Below are 15,113 nucleotides of genomic sequence, written 5' to 3' on the forward strand. Positions count from 1 at the left end.
CATATTATGTATTTTTAGCCCCAGGGGTACAGGTCTGTGAACAGCCAGGTTTACACACTTCACAGCACTCACCATAGCACATACCTTCCCCAATGTCCATAACCCCACCACCCTCTCCCGACCCCCCTCCCCCCAACAACCCTCAGTTTGTTTTGTGAGATTAAGAGTCTCTTATGGTTTGTCTCCCTCCCAATCCCATCTTGTTTCACTTATTCTTTTCCTAGCCCACACCCCCCACGATACATCTCCACTTCCTCATATCAGGGAGATCATATGATAGTTGTCTTTCTCCGATTGACTTATTTCGCTAAGCATAATACCCTCTAGTTCCATCCACGTTGTTAAATTGAGCCAAATTTTCTAACGTATCCCAAACACTACAAATCAGAGTATATCAGCATCTGCTTTTTATTCAAGAGTCATTAGATGACTCCTTCCCAAAGCTAGCACTGAGAACCACTGCTGAATCAGTGGAGAGAGACTGCCAGGTTCACACTTCAAAAATTTACCTCCATCCATTCTGTGTAGAGTCTTCTCCAGGTTGTTAACAAAAAAGCCAGAATAATGTCATTATCACCTTTCCATTTTTCCCTACGAAGGATCTAATTATGGTAAACTCTATTAGAAGATTTAGAATAAAGAAAGGGGCAAATGATTTCAAAGATTTAAAACCTGACAGACATTAGAAATGAACTCAGGAACCTTTGCAACCCCATGAGAGGGCAGGCACATGCTCTTTCAGGCTGAAAGGGAAATGATTTACTCACTTCCTACTCAAAGAAGGGCTGTGGCAGGATGCAGTGAACACACGTAAAGAAGAAGTTGGTCATTTAGAGACCAGAAGAGAGGAACAGTCAACGCTTATAGTTTAGTAGTTACGAGAAAGGAGGATACAGAGGAAATTCATCAACAGCCATTGCTCCACTACAAATCTCTCGGAGTCTAAAAAGACTGAAACCATCATTATTTCTCCCTGTCGTGGCCTCAGACCCATGATTTCCTTCCCGCCACCCCCAGGAAAAGCAGCAACCTGCTGATGACACAGCTACTCCTGAACATCTCTGACAAACAGGACCACTGACATTTTGAGACACCTGCTGCTTTTCTAGGGACTGGTTACTAAAAATGATGAATCTACACAAGAAAATGGGGGAACTGCAGCCAGGTGCTGCTAGAAGAGGGATAAGTCCTTAAATATTAAATATAATTCATCACTAACTCTTCTGTTTCTCCCCCTGATACTTTCTACCAACTGTGTTGCCCAAGATGAGCCCTCCCACCACCAACACAGCTCCAGGCATCTGGTTGTTTCTAGGAATGCTAGCTGATGAGTGATTGCTTTTCCCTGCATTGTTCATAACAGGTTTCTCTGCTCCAGCCTTAGCCACCTATAGACCAGGGTCCACCCTGAAGCAGAGTCATCTTTATAAAAGGCAAATGGCATCTTGTTACACCCCTGATGAAAACTTTCCAATCACTTCCCATTGGCCTTAGAAAAAAAGATCAAATTCTAGCATGACTCCTTGGACCCTCCACAACCTGGTCCTTGCTCATTTTTCTAGCCTAATTTTCCATCGCTCTCTTCACTGCCTCCATGCCTCCTTGTACCCCATCATATCTATAGTCCAGAAACATTCAGCTCAGCTTCTTTCCACCTGGGAGCCCACCGCATGCCTATAACCACCTAACCCTTCCAACCGCTTAACCTAACTCCTATTTGTATTTCCCATATCAATTCATATATTACTTCCTCTATGAGGCCTCTCTGATCCCCCAAATCAGAGATAGGGGCACCTGTATGTACTCTCATATAATCCAGAACTTCCCACGAGAGCCCCGATCACTCCAGAACATATTTGCCTATTATTACATTATATTGCCTGTGTCCTCATTAGTCTACAAACTCCAGTAGGACAGTGACCTCATCTGTCTGGTCCACAGCTATATTTCCAGTATCTAATGCATGAATGGCATATAATAAAGCTTAATAAATATTCGCTAAATGAAACAAGGAATGAGGTCTTTAATTTCTATTAGGAAAAGACCAAGGATGTTCAGACATTAAAAGTCTCTTCCCTTTTTAAATTTTTTGTAGTGGGGCACCTGGGTGGCTCAGTGGATTAAGCCTCTGCCTTCGGCTTAGGTCATGATCTCAGGGTTCTGGGATCGAGCCCCGTATTGGGCTCTCTGCTCTGCAGGGAGCCTGCTTCCTCCTCTCTCTCTACCTGCCTCTCTGCCTACTTGTGATATCTCTCTGTCAAATAAATAAATAAATTCTTTAAATTTTTTGTAGTGAAGTATATATAATTAAAGATTCATCTATTTGAGAGAAAGAGTGTGGAGGGAGAGGGAGAAGGAGAGAATCGTCAAGCGGACTCCCCACTGAGTGCAGAATGCAGCATGATTCCATATCCCTGAGATCACGTCCTGAGCTGAAATCGAGAGTCAGACACTCAACCCACTGAGCCACCCAGGCACACCTTTATTGAAGTATAATGAACATACAATGTTGTACTAGTTTCAGGTGTACCACCTGAATCCAAGTATGGATTTGACAATTCTATACATTACTCAATGCTTACCACAATAAGTGTAAAGCCACTTCCCTTTTAGCAACTATTCCTTCTCAGGACCCAACCCCACATGCCAGAATGTCTTAGATCGTCCCAACCTGGGAGCCATCATGCCTTTCTCATCTACTCCCTCCCTCTGGCCCATTCTCATCCTCTTTTTATACCCGCATCTCCAGCCTAGGAAAAAATCTCAAGAATGAACATTTGCTTACCATAGGAAGAGTACTGAAGGCAAACTAAAGAGCAACAGAAAGAAGAGAATTTTGCAAAGCTTGGAGAAGGAGAACAAAAGGAGGCACTCCAGCTATTTAATAATAAATTTTTAAAAGATACATTGAAAAGATTTTTTCTTTAGAGGTAAGGCCTTCCTACAAGAAATAGTAAGAATAGGGGAACCTGGGTTGTTCAGCTGGTTGTGTCTGCCTTCAGCTCAGGTCGTGATCCCAGAGTCCTGGGATCAGCCCTGCATGGGGCTCCCTGTGAGCTCTCTCCCTTTCTCACTCAACGTTTTCACATGAACAGATATTTCTGCAAAGAAGACATCCAAATAAATGGCCAACAGACACATGAAAAAGTGCTCCACATCACTCGGCATCAGGGAAATACAAATCAAAACCACAGTGAGATACCACCTCACACCAGTCAGAATGGCTAAAATTAACAAGTCAGGAAATGACAGATGTTGGTTAGGATGCAGAGAAAGGGGAACTCTCTTACACTGTTGGTGGGAATGCAACTGGTGCGGCCACTCTGGAAAACAGTAAGGAGGTTCCTCAAAAAGTTGAATAGTTCTACCCTATGACCCAGCAATTGCACTACTGGGTATTTACCCTAAAGATACAAATGTAGTGATCAGAAGGGGCACACGCACCCCAATGTTTATAGCAGCAATGTCCACAATAGCCGAATTATGAGAAGAGCCTAGATGTCCATCAATAGATGAATGGATAAAGAAGATGTGGTACAAATCCACAATGAAATAATATGCAGCCATCAAGAAAAATGAGATCTTGCCATTTGCAATAAGGTGGATGGAACTAGAAGATATTACACTAAGCAAAATAAGCCAATCAGAGAAAGACAATTATATGATCTCACTGATATGAGGAACTTGAGAAACAAGACAGAGATCATAGGGGAAGGGAGGGAAAAATGAAACAAGATGAAACTAGAGAGGGAGACAAACCATAAGAGACTCTTTATCAGGAAACAAACTGAGAGTTGCTGGAAGGGATGATGGTAGGAGGGATAGTGTGGCTGGGTGATGGACACTGGGGAGGGTATGTGTTATGGTGAGCGCTGTGAAGTGTGTAAACCTGGCGATTCACAGACCTGTACCCCTGGGGATAAAAATACATTATGTTTATAAAAAATAAGAAATAAAAAAAATAATAATAAAATAAAATAAATAAGTAGTAATAGGGTTAAATGTGTGTTTTCATCCAAGAACTCTTTGTTCTAAAAAACAGTCACAACAGATACAAAATGGGAGCAGGGAGAAGGATGAATGGATTCTGTGACAATGACATCTGAATCTGGTGGCCCCATCTGGCCAGACAGTTAAGGCTCATCTTGCAAGTTCTAAGCTTTAAAATTCTCTCCTGAGACAAAGTCAACATGTGTTTTCATGGGCTCAGAGTCCCAGCAGCAGGTGAAAGGAAGAATGATTCTTTAAGCAAGAGGGCAAAAGGGACTCTACACCCTGACAGGTGGCAATTAGAATGTAGGCAGAAGAAAGAAATTCAATCTCTCAGGAATTTAATGAGAGTACTGGCCACTGGCCAACTTATTCTGTCTTCTCAATGGTTTGCTACATTGCTTTGATGGATTAATACTAACAGACAAAGATATATATATATATAATATATAATATAAATGTAACCAATATATCATATAATATATAATATAATTGTAACCAAAACATATATATCTATGATATCATCCCTTCCTCTCTTATTTTAGATACTTCTGCAAACACTTCTCATTTTAACAGCTCTTAGGCCAACAAACATAAAGCAATACCATATCCTTTCTAAAAGTACCTCTAAGCCATACAGCTATTTCATGTTTTTAATTTCTCTAATATCACCTTCCAAAATGTCTTAAAACTTTTAAAGATACTGAGTGAAATTCATTTTATGAATTTTAGCTTTTTTCACTAAAAATCTTCTCCACTTTATAATTAATCAAGAGTGATATAATCACAATCATATAAATTAATATTTCTACAAGACTTGTGAGAGTTTTTCTTATTAATGACCCTATTCAAGTATTTTCATTCACTAAGACATAAAGTTACAACAAAACATTAAGAATTGACCTTCAGGCCCATGTTTTCTCCAATCCAATATTTTCCTTGTAACAGCAACAATTCCAGGCATGCTTAACAGAGGATTCTGTTAAACTAGATTCTGCTACTAATGCAGCAGAATCTAGTTTAACTTTGAGGAAGTGAAATTTAGTGCTTTCATTCTTGGACATTTATCAACTCACCAAAATGCACCAGCTGACACTCTAATTCTAAAAGATGTCAGAGTAAAGAAAAAGCCATCTTTTGTTGAACTTTCAGACCAGCTAAGTTCAAAGGAAATAGAGTAGACAAATCAGGTGGGAGAAAAGGTTTGCTAATGTGGAATCTACCTCTAGAAGTAGGAGCTTAAGATTCTGAAATTCAACCATTTCCAAATGCTGAACAAAAAGTATCCATATGAATACATTCCTTGTTTTTTACATCACCCCAAAGTAGAGGAAATAGAAAAAGGAAACCTGCTGATAGATCTTACTTAATTCTTGGTTTCATCTTATGCAAGGGATTAAAATGGTGGCTTCCTTGTATGAAAGTCATGGGGCAGGGGGTAATAAGAAAAAGAGTTATAGGGGCACTTGGGTGTCTCAGTCAGTTAAGTATCTGCTTTCAGCTCAGGTGATGATCCCAGGGTCCTGAGATCAAGTGCCACGTTGAGCTCCCTGCTCAGCGGGTAAGTCTGCCTCTCCCGCTCCATTTACCTCTCCCCCTGGTCATGCTCTCTCTCATGCTCTTTCTCGCTCTCAAATAAAAATATTTAGAAAAAGAAAAAAAAGAGGTATGGAAAAAGAGGAAGACAGAAAAAGAAATAGCTAATGGCTAACAGCAAAGAGCTTTTATATATATTAATTCATTTTTAAAGGCAATGAGTGGTTTTTTTGAAAAGATTGAAAGTTTTGCTTCCATAAGTTTTTGTTTTGTTGTTGTTGTTGTTGTTGTTATTGTTGTTTTACATTTCCAGTTCATGTTTCGAATCTTGGTTACAAAAAATAATTCTTCTAATGGAAAAAATAACAAAGTCAAAGGAAGACTCTAGTTTGTTCGGGGAAAATAAGGAGCTGATTTCAGACACCTTGAGACTGAAGGTGATAATAAGACATCCAAGTTAGAAATGTTACTTAAGCAGCTATATGCAGAAGAGAGCATCCTGTCTGTAATATGATTTCACAAGGTCTCTACTTATAGTGGAAATGGGTACACCTGAATGCAGGTAACTCAACATTTTAAATAAAGGATTAAAATGGAGACTCCCTTTAATGATCTGAGGACATTCAACAATCAAGTTATTATAGTTAATTCCCCCTGCTCCAATTCCATGATCACCAAGCAACCTGCTGATAATAACTTGGCTTCCCACAAAAGTCTGTCTACAGGGAAAGAGTGCACTAGTCATGCCTGCCGAAGTGAACATTCTGGCCCTCCTGACAGTTATATTACATGTTTTAAATTAATAAATTGTCATTCTTATTTTATACTACCAGTCTCCTGAGCTAATATTAGTCTAACTCAGAAACATAAATCTGTCTTTAGTATGCTGTTGAATTACAGTCCAAAATTTATAAGATAAACAACCCATTCTAGATGCAGTAAATTCACCAAGAGCCCTCCGAGGGAACAGCCATCCCAATGACCTACTTAAGGGGCAGCAGGATGTGGTGGCTGGAAGCTAGTTTGTCCTTTGAGGTTAAGCAGACTAACCTTCAATTCCTACTTTTTCCACTAACTCCTTACAGAATCCAGGCCTAATATACTCAGAACCTACTGGATGGACTGTTGGGGATGGTGGCACATGATGAAAAAGCTCATTAGACATTAGTTATCTTGAAGGCAAGATAATTCTTCTGAACTTTGTCTAAGTACCTAAATAAACATTAAGGTGAAATGTCCTCATTTTATCCTAACTTTCTTCAAGACATTCTACAATAAAACAAAGGAGATAAGTGTGAACAGATAATGAAACTTTAAAGAGGAGATGTGCTTGTGGTGGGGGCACAGCCCTGGGGATAAACTAAGGGGAGGGAAAACAGTGAAAAGAGAAAGACTGAAAATACAAGGTAGAATGAGAGAAAAGCAAAGGAGGATATCAGAAAAGAAAGGGGCAAGGAAGGAGCTGAGATAGTTGAGGAAAACACAGGAGCAGTGGAAGCAAGGAAAGCAACATGGGGCAGATCCTGGCAGCTTCTCCTTACTCAGAGTGCTGCCCAGGTGAGCCCATCACTGCCTGTCTTCAAATCAGAGTCTAGGAAGGAGGCAGAGTGCCCTCCTGGGGGAGGTCCTCTACTCCCTTTGAGCAGTGGGTTCTCTCCAGTTCTCAGGACTCCGGGAGAAAATGGGCCAAAGGGGAAAGGAGGCACACAGCTTCAATAAGCCCATCCCCACACCTCACCCCTCGTGAGACCTCCCAGCCTCTTCCCTCTCTTCTCTCCTCTCTTTTCTGCTCTGCTTGCCTTCCTCATTCCCCAACTCTGCTTTCTCTTCTTTTTTGGAAACACTGTACTATACAGGAGACACTTTTAGGAAAATAGATTCCAATCCCAGCTCAGCTAATTTCTATCTAGTGTTACTTTGGCCAAGTCACTTCCCCTTCCTAAGGCTCAATCCTGGAATGTGTAAAATAAGGATAATAATGCCTTCCTTTTAGAGTTGTTGTGAGGGTAAATATACATCTGTATATGGTTCATTCCAAAAAAATGTGTTCCCTTCTCTCCTCCCATTTGTCTTTTCTTCTACTCCCTCCCTTTTTTCCTCTTTCAATCTCCCAGTTTCCCTTCCCTGTTTTCTTAAGTTCCTTAATGTTTTTCAGTCAGGCACTTGCTTCCTAACCTAATTCACCTTGTCTCTGAGGACTACCTCCACCTAAGAACGGAAGGGAAGGAGGCTGACCAGCACCAGGGTAGGTACAGGTAAAGCTTGAAAACCCTGTCTGCCTGAACAATAGTGGCATCTGAGGATGGAAAGTTGGAAGGCAGGATTAGGGAACCAGCCCCTTCTCTCCTCCCTCTTCTGCCCTCCATCTTCTCTGGTCCTACCTATTTCCCTCTCCTTCTTCTGGCTCCGGGTTCCCAAAGCCAAAAAAGCAAAGCCTCAGTAAGTCCTCCCACCCTTGGACAAGATGACCTTGTGGTCATCATCAGGTGTCATCAGGTAACCCTGCCTACAGGCCCAAGATTATTCCCTAGGGCCCTCAGTGCCAGGCCCCTGAAGGATGGGGGAGGTGAGGCCAAAACATAGCAATAAGACCCAGGAAAGACATCCTGGTGCAGCAGGGAAATCTCAGCCTTGGGAAGAATGCCTGAGCTTCCGTCTGCAAGTGTGCAACGTTGAATGTGATGTATGGGTAGGAGGTACAGATAGTGTTTTAATCATATTTAGTGTCAGTGACAGATGTCAACAGCCACAGCACTTGTCAGTTGTCCATAATGGACAAAAGTAGAAGTGAACAGAATTTCAGCCTGTGTATGTGTGTGTGTGTGTGTGTGTGTGTGTGTGTGGTGATCGTTGTACAGCCAAATTAATAAACAGCTTAGTAATTAGATATAATTACCATTCCCTGACAATAAATGATTGTATTTCCCATATAATGTATATTAGGTTGATTTTGTTGTGAGTTGTCATGTCAACACCACAGTCTGTTTACATTCTGTTAGGCAAGCAGCTGTTACCCAGCCACAAGATTCTGAAGTGGTGGGAACCGTGCTTCCGTTCCTCCTCTCGTTTATCCCCTGCTCACTTTCATCCTTGCTCTCCCCTCATTCCTTTCCCCTTCCTCGGTCTTTCCTAGCCTGCTCCTTCTGCTCCTCTAGTGCCCTTTTGCCCTCATGCTGCCTTTCTCTCCCAAACATGCCTCCCCCTGACTTAGTCTTCTTTCTTCCCCTCTCAATTCCCTTTTCTTCCAACATTCTGTCAGTCAGAGAGCTGGGCTTGGTCCTACTAGCTCTGTAACCTCCAGCAAGTTCCCTCTTTTCTAAGTCCCGGGTTTCTCATCTGTAAATAGGGACAATTAGAGTAACTCACAGGATCATTAGGCATGCCTACAAAGAAATTAGCACAGTGCCTCCTGCTACAAAGTTAGGACTCAAGAAAGAAAGGTTTTTGTTTTTGTTTTTAATATATGTTTAAGTCTCCACAAGTAAAAAACCTCCTGTCAGGGGTGTCTGGGTAGCTCATCAGTTGGGCATCTGCCTTCAGCTCAGGTCACGATCCCAGGATCCTGGATCGAGCCCCACTAGTCTGCCTCTCTCCCTCTGCCCCTCCTCCCTGCTTGTGCTTTCTGTCAAATAAACAAAATCTTTTTTAAAAACTGTCAAATTTGAACATCAGTAGGGATGGATCTCAATCATCAAACATTTATTGGGTACTTATTCTTTAAGATTTTTATTTATTTATTTATCTATTTAAGAGAGAATGTGAGGAGGGGGTGTTGTAGAGAATCTTAAACAGACTCCATGGACTGAGGGCAGAGCCTGATGCAGGGCTCAATCTGAAAACCCTGAGATCATGACCTGAGCTGAAACCAACAGTCAGAATCTTAACTGAGACACCCAGGTGCCCCAGCTAGGTGTCTATTCTATGTCAAACCTGGGTGGTTAGAGGGAGGCAAGTAACATTAGATCCTACCTCTGTCCTTTAAGTGCCTGTAGTCTGGGAAAGATAAGTACATAGATCTTTTGAATGGCTATGATCGAAGCAAGGACTGAGCACCATGGAGACAGAGGGAAGGAAGTCACCAAGCCTGCTTTGTAGAGTCAGCTAAGATGTCACAGACAGTGATTCTGAGTTGATGCTTTTGAAAAGGAAAGAAGAGTTTGCTCAGTAAAATGAGGAAAGGTCAGACAAAAGGAACAGCTTATTTCCATAGACAAAGTATTGTGAAAGGGAAAGGAAGGTTTGGGGAGCAGTGAAACTCATGGCAATGAGATTATAGGGGACATAAAGCTGGAAAAATAGATTAGAAATGGATTCTGAAAGAACCTAGTTGTCCATCAACAGATGAATGGATAAAGAACATGTGGCATATATATATATAATGGAATACTATGCAGCCATCAAAAGAAATGAAATCTTGCCATTTGCAATGATGTGGATGGAACTAGGGGGTATTATGTTTAGTGAAATAAGTCAATCGGAGAAAGACAACTATCATATGATCTCCCTGAAATGAGGAAGTGGAGACGCAATGTGGGGGGTTTGGGGGGTAGGAAAAGAATAAATGAAACAAGATGGGATCGGGAGGGAGACAAACCATAGGACACTCTTAATCTCACAAAACAAACTGAGGGTTGCCAGGGGAGGGGGGGAGGGAGAGGGTGGTGGGGTTATAGACATTGGGAAGGGTATGTGCTATGGTGAGTACTGTGAAGTGTGTAAACCTGGCGATTCACAGACCTGTACACCTGGGGCTGATAATTCATTATATGTTTATAAAAAAATTTTTTTTAAAGAAATGGATTCTGAAACAAGTGATCATCTTCATAATTGTTGTCATCATCATCACTACCATTCACTGGGTACTTGGCCTTGTGCCAAGTACTTGACACATATCATCTCATTCAATCCTCACCAAAACTCTATAGGCAAGTTGTCCCCATTTGAAAGATGACGTGACACAAGGCAGGGCTGTATTCAAGACCCATGGTTTATGGTTCATTTGTTCATTACCATGGTTAATCCCCATGGTAATGGGGAAGTGGAAGGTAGAAGAGGTCTCTCAGAGAATGATATGGGTAGAATCCAGCCCCTCTTGTCCATGGTCATTGTACTCTCTGTCTCTCTGTGCAAGCACAGGCTATCAGCACTTTTAGGAAGGTTACACTCACAACATGGCCTGACACGGAAAGAGTTGGGGGAGCAATGACAACAAGCAAGTGAAGCTGGATTCTAAAAATGGTTCTGCAGTTGAATTGACAGTTTTATAAATTGTCAATATGTTGAGGTGCAAAACAAGGAGGAATCTAGAGTGACTTCTAAGTTTTTGACTCAGGGCAAAGACAGAGGTGCCATTAAAATGACAAGTATAGCATGGAAGGGAGAAGAAAGAGAAAACAGAGATGCAGGGATTGGGATGGGAGAATAATAATTTCAGTTTGAACACATTAGTCTTGAAATTTCTCTTGATCGTTAAAAATATCCTTAGCACTGAAGAGAAAAAACAGATTTGTAGACTTGGAATCATCAACATATATGCAAGCATTGAAGTCATGGGAAATGAATGATCTCACTCAGGAAGAACAAGAATTAAAATAAGTGAGAGGACAGAGGGTGAGGATGAGTCAGTAAACAGTTGAGGAGGCCCTAGGGAACACTCAAGTTCAAAAAAAAAAAAAGGGCAGAGAAGGATATATTGAAATGAAATGCTCAGGCTTTCATACTGTGGTGTCTTCCTCTGGACATCTAGCACAGAGTCTACATTGGGTTCAACAAGCTGGAGTTGACCAAAGAAATGGAAGAGAGAGAAAGGAAAAAAACTGTTCCAAAAATGCAATGGCCAATATATTTAATATTTACATTTAATATTTAATCAGAAGTTAATATTTGAAAAATATTTAACATTCCTAAGAAGTCAAATAAGATTTTAGGCATGAGGAACACGTGGAGGTTACTATTTTCTTGGACATCTTTTTGTGAGAAATCCTGCAAATACCAGCATCTACTTCTTATATATGCAATACAAGCATCTAGAATACAGGCATTAACAAGATTTCTAGGAGAACTACAATTTCTAATTTACTTTGAAACAAGAGGTTAAGTCTTTTCCAACTAAATGAAAATTTCCAATTTACCAGGTAAGAACAAAATAAAATCCTCCCGTGCACAAACAAACAAAAAATTCTCCAGGGGCACAAAAAATTACTTGACCCTTCATTTTTAAAGATGCATGGTAAAACAATATAAAAGCACAAGATGGATAAACATAGGTTTTTTAAAAATCACTCTGAATTTACATTTTGCAGTAAACGCTAGCATAAAACACCTAAGCAAAGGTGACCATTCAGGGACAGATGTTCTTAATTCCACACACAGTCCTATATTTTCCTACTCTCCTTTCTAATAAGCCGTCAGCCCCCAATTAAAATTTCTCACCAATTTCCTTGTTTCCCAAAACAGCAATCTGAGACACTCTCATGATCAACCAAATAGTTATAAGTATTGATTTCTCAGGTCAGACAACTCTCAGCACTAAAAACATATCACTTCAGCCTCAGAGGGTAGTTCAGTAAAAAACTGTTCATGTTCAAAGCATGAATCGGTCATAGAATAAACAATACTTTGAACAGGGAAGCTAGATACAAACCCCTTTCAAAGAAAAAATGAAATCAACTACTCCAACACCCATAAACAAAAATAAATGAACCTCACTGCTACTCCCATTGGCCATTTAATAGGTGGTGCGCGGCACCTAGGTGGCTCCATCAGTTAAGCATCTGCCTTGGGCTCAGTCCTGAGATCCAGCCCTGCATCAGCCTCCCCGCTCAGCAGGGAGCTTGCTTCACCCTCTCCCACTCCCCCTGCCTGTGCTCTCTCTCTCTCTCTCTCTCAAATAAATAAAATCTTTATTTAAAAAATAGATGATGCTAACAGAATAAAAATTTGAAAAACAAAATAAAGAAAATGTCCTATTTCTCAAACCCAACTACTTTCCATTTTTGTTTTTTTAGTAAGAGACTAATAAAGCCTGTTTGCTAAACCTCAACCATACCCAAGGTGAAAACAACAAATCAAAAGAGCAACCTAGAAAAGAGAAAGAGAAAGCTCCAGACAGCTCTGAGCAGACTCTCCTCTTGGTCTCACCAACCCTTGAATGCTCCCCACAGACTCACCTCAGCCTGGACCTAACCCTCTCTCCCAAAAGGGAGGATTTAGGGAGATCAAACAGGTACCCACTCCATGACCAGGTCAATGAGAACAATGAGAAAAGCAAGGCTATTCTAAAAGCTCTAGCAATTACATAGAAAACAAACTGGGTCTCTAGGGGACATTCTTGAAAACCTGAGATCAACTCCCGGAAAAACACTCTTGACCACTTACCGCTACCGGAAGCTGCTAGATGGCAGATTAGAATCAGCATCTCATCAGAAAAAGAAGGCGGTTTTGTGGGAAAGCAGCTACCCTACCAGTGAGGAACTGGGGGAGAAAACCACTCCTTGGAAAAATACCAAAAGCCCAGAAGAGTCTCTCCTCCTAGAATTGCCTGCTACCGCTGCCAGGGCAGAACTGGTTAATCTTGAAGAAACAAAAGGAAGCTCCCTAGAGGCGGGCTTCAGCAGGATGGCTTTCCTCTGTGGGAACCAAGAGTTCAGAAGAATGGAAGCGGACAACAGAAAGAGTCACAGTTACCACTTCTGCTTACCAAACTTTCATCAGCCCTGACTGAGGAAAATAAACAAACGTCTTTAGAGTTCCCACCTGCTCTTCCGCAGAGATGAAGGAATTCACATTTTTTTTTAGAATGGTTTTTTTAATTAATTTCTTTTCAGCGTAACAGAATTCACATTTTTAAAAAATCATTGCAAGGGGAGTTTTACTATCTCATGGATGAAAGCTAAGCACACGCAAGCAACATTTAATATGAAGAACGAAGACAATTTTTCCAAACATCCTTAATTTCAACTCAGAGTAAAGCAAACAATTAACCCTTGAGGGTGTCAAAAAATAAATGCACATTAGGAAATGGATTTAAAGTTTTTAGTTCAGAATCACTTTGAGCAGGTTCCTGTTTTTAAGATGGGACTAGATGAAAACAAAATATTTTGGTTTGTGTCTATTTTTAAAAGAAGAGATTATGTCTTCTTTTAAGTATGTCTAAACCCATTTATGGGTTTTCCGGAAGTTGCATCAGATTTGCAGTTAAGTACTAAATCCAAATACATTTTTTAAATTTTTTTCACGTGTTTATTTTTCATTATGTTCAGTTAGCCAGCATACAGTACATCATCTGTTTTTCATGTAATGTTCACCCATTCATTAGCTGCACGTAATACTCAGTGCTCATCACAACACGTCCCCTCCTTAATACCCATTGAAGGGAAGGGTGGTGGGGGATGGGGAAACCAAATACATTTTAATCATGTCTCTATAACCAGAGCAGGTTGATACTCTGCACACATCAACTCCACTCTCCTGGAAGATCCTGGTACTGAGCCCTCACACCTCTACAGAGAGCCAGATCAGAGAGAAAGGAAGACTTTCCCTGCCAAGCCTCCCCAGTCATAAGAAACTGCAGATTTCTTGAAATGAGAGTGATGGCTTTCTTCCTTGCATGATAGAAAGAACGAAAAACAACTTTTAAGAAAAAGTAATCATTTCTTTAAGATATTTAGAATAAAAAACTCTTTAAAAATGTGAGATTAAAAATGTTTTTAAGTATAATTTCTATACCACTTTTTAACCTACTATATTAGCAACTACTATAAGTTTGGTAATTCCCTTTGTTGAAGAAGATATAAAGAAATCAGCATCTTGGGGTCAAGCCCCGCATCGGGCTCTCTGCTCAGTGGGGAGCTGTTTCTTCCTCTCTCTGCCTGCCTCTCTGCCTACTTGTGATCTCTGTCTATCCAATAAATAAATAAAATCTTTAAAAAAAAAAAGAAAGAAATCAGCATATTCTCCTATACTATTAGTATAGAAGTTGATAAAAAAATTTTTTTTATTTTTTAAAAGATTTTATTTGACAGAGAGAGCACAAGTGGGGGGAATGGCATAGGGAGAGGGAGAAGCAGACTCCCCACAGAGCAGGGACCCCCCCAACATGGGACTCCATCCCAGGACTCTGAGATCATGAGTTGAGCTGAAGGCAGACACTCAACCAACTGAGCCACGCAGGCACCCTGAAATTGGTAAGATATTTTTAAAGGGAAACTAAGTAGTGTCTAGCAAATATAGAAATGTGAATGTTTCCATCTCTTAGGAATTTACCTCACAGATGATCATAAGCACATCCGTAGAAATGTTCATTATAGCACTGTCTGTGACAGGAAGAAAACTAAAAATGGCTTGAGAATAGAGGACTGGCCAAATAAGTGAAGGTACATCCATGTAAAGGAGTATTATGCAGCCATCAAGAGGGAGTAGAACTGAAGTGAAGGATCGGATGGCCTGGGTTCAGACCAGCAGAGACTAGCCAGGTGACTCTGAGCAAGTTCCCAAACCTCTCTTCGTCTCAGTACTTCCTCTATAGTAAGATGAAAATTACAGTACTTACCACAGAGAATTACTGTGACTAATACAGTGCCTAAAGT

The 15,113-nt window shown here is 40.7% G+C and overlaps 1 protein-coding gene across 9 annotated transcripts in view; it reads right to left on the minus strand.

Annotated features, from left to right (window-relative positions):
- ATP8B4 (ATPase phospholipid transporting 8B4 (putative)) overlaps positions 1 to 15,113 on the minus strand; it is a 289,860-nt gene that overhangs the window by 249,021 nt on the left and 25,726 nt on the right. For 4 of the 9 annotated variants that reach the window (XM_046009965.1, XM_046009967.1, XM_046009966.1 and 1 more), the window contains exon 1: positions 12,904 to 13,077. The exons of 3 other annotated variants lie outside the window; for them this stretch is intronic. The gene's annotated coding sequence lies outside the window, so the exon portion shown is untranslated. Of the gene's footprint in view, positions 1 to 9,495; positions 9,622 to 12,695; positions 12,778 to 12,903; positions 13,078 to 15,113 lie in introns of those variants that run through there. 2 more of the 9 variants (XM_046009959.1, XM_046009962.1) reach the window with 2 other exon arrangements.

Source organism: Meles meles, chromosome 6, assembly GCF_922984935.1.
Source record: "Meles meles chromosome 6, mMelMel3.1 paternal haplotype, whole genome shotgun sequence".
Taxonomy (NCBI): domain Eukaryota; kingdom Metazoa; phylum Chordata; class Mammalia; order Carnivora; family Mustelidae; genus Meles; species Meles meles.